This window comes from Aristolochia californica, unplaced genomic scaffold (assembly GCF_029961685.1).
Source record: "Aristolochia californica isolate CCGP_79_NKW_82.1479 unplaced genomic scaffold, dmAriCali1.0.hap1 SCAF_1, whole genome shotgun sequence".
Classification (NCBI taxonomy): Eukaryota; Viridiplantae; Streptophyta; class Magnoliopsida; order Piperales; family Aristolochiaceae; genus Aristolochia; species Aristolochia californica.
In genome coordinates, this window is record NW_027181770.1 from 54,318,329 (window position 1) to 54,320,713 (window position 2,385).

The following is a 2,385-nucleotide window of genomic DNA, read 5'->3' on the forward strand; positions in this document are numbered from 1 at the left end:
GTGTGGTTGGATTTTTTTTTTTTTTTTTTCGGAACCCATGTCCGATTGAACTCCGAGTGATGCTTCCGAGTCAGCAACTGGCGGATCGGCTGAGTCTGGGTTGTGTTTTCTTCCGAGTTGGCTGTCGGGAGGGTTTCCAGATCTCCGAATTCCATGGAGACCCAGATCATGGTTTTTCCGCAGGAGATATGAAAAAACTGTAAACCACTTACCGGTGATTTTGGCCGAATGAAAATTTTTTCTTTGTGAAGCTGCGTTGGCTGGCTTTCGGCCCAAATAATCTCTCCGAATTCTTTTGTGAGGCATTCTAGAGTATGCCGACATCAGATTTCCACCGGAAGACCTTTGACGATCACCCATTGGCCCGAGATGGGGGCTGTGAGTTCTGGGCTCCAATTGGTCATGTGGAGGATCGTTGAAATAGTCTCTGCCTTTAGTGAATGTAGTCTCTTGCGGCCCTCCTCCAAATGGCAGTTGATGATCCAGCTCCTTTCATGAGCTTTGATGATGGCTGTGAACGTGATATTTCGTTTTTGCAGCCATTCTTGGAGTTGTCTTTTGGTGAAAAAATTTTCCGGGTCTTCCAAAAGCACTGCCAGGGACATTTTGCGCTTGCCCTCAGTTTCAATGTGGGCTGGTAGGGATATACAGAATTGGTTTTTTTGGGGTGAGAATTGGGGGAGTGGTGTTGGTGGTGGTATTGGATAATTGGTTTTGCAGACCTGAGTCTTCTCTGGTGGAGGATCCGGAGGGAGCGACAGAATTGTCTGGTGTGAAGCGCTGGGTTGTGAGTGGATTTTTGGTGGGGTGGCTAGCTGCTGGAGAATTTGATCAAAGCGTTTCCAACCCATTCCAGAAGTGGAGGGCTGTGGGAGAAAAATCATACCCATTATCATTTGGCCACGTCTTTGGTTGATGACGCATTGAAGAAGTCCTCCATGATACTGTCTGTGTACTTGGAATTCCAGATCGCCGGTGAGGAGTGATCTACTGTATTTTCTTCCCGTGTTTCCTACATGGACTTTCCTGAAAATGTCTAGGAAAAAACTGACTGCGGAGATCGGGAGGGAGATGTATGATTTTTTTTTCCCCTCTTGTGCATGAATCTGGATGGCCTCCCCACTCTTCTCCTTCCTCTTTCGAAAAGTCAGCTTTGCTTTTCCATTCCGGAATTCGTATCTGGTCGGATCCTCCACAAGGATCCTTCGGCGTGAGGATTTCGAGATTACAGTTTGCCATCTCTCGCCTGAACTATCTTCAGAGTCAATAACTTCCTTTTCCCTCTTTTCTTCTTCTTCCGGTTGTCTACCTTTTCGTTGCTGCTGCTGCCGGTGCTGCTTCCCCAGACTGGTTCGATCTTCGCCTCTTCCTGGGTGCTGTCCTACTAGAGGTGCTGGATCAGAGGGAGTGGTCGTTGAGTGGGAGTTACTTCGTTCCCCAGATGGTTGGTGGGAGGAAATTACTCCTTGACCGACCCCTTGTCCAGCCATTTCCCAAGTTCCGCTTCTGCCAAATTTACTTCAGTTTTTTTAGGCATAGATACTCTTCAATACCTTTGCTTAAAAATTTCATCTTCCGTTCTCCCCCTTACTTGGACGTCCATTCAAAATTTGACACTGGTCTCCAGTCTAACTTTCACCATAATTAGTTGAATTCTTCATTGTAGGCTCTACCAAACACCTATTTATTTGTACTTCCCCTCCTCAAGTTGGGGATTATTCATTTTCCAAGAGACCTAACTTGCTCAGAATTAATATGGAGAAGAAACATCATTCCTTGCCAAATACCAAGGCTCCATATACCAGTAAAAAAAATGGGTCTAAGTTGGAAAGCTCCGCTTAATTTTTTTTTTTTTTTTGAAAAGATGCTGATTTTTATTAAGTGAAAACTCAAACGAGCAGATTACAAGGGGGGAAGCCTTCCCAAACAATGAGAAGCTCCACTTAATTTTAAAGGGCAATAGAAAGAGTCTACTCACTTTTTAAGGATAGCTCTAAAATTCACCATTTTTAAGGGTGAAAAACAAACTACTCGACTTGACTCAAGCTGGATGTTGAACATACTCCCGATCTTGTCAGGTAGTGGGTCTATAGGTATTGTTCTGAAGTGATGAAAAATATGACTGATTGAAGAACTACTTTTGGAAAGGCTGAGGAATCTCAAAGATGTAATTAAAGGCAGCAGCGTTCATAACTTTCAAACTGAGTTTCTAAAATTAGAAATTGCAGAAATAAGGAGGTGCACACCAGATACTTTTGTTTTGTCATAATAAGGAGAGTACTTCTACAACACAAGAGATGATGTTCAAGGAGAAGAAATAAGAAAGGAAAGACCGATCTTAGTGTTTTAAGGACATGTTTCGAATAAGATAGGAAAGACACGTTA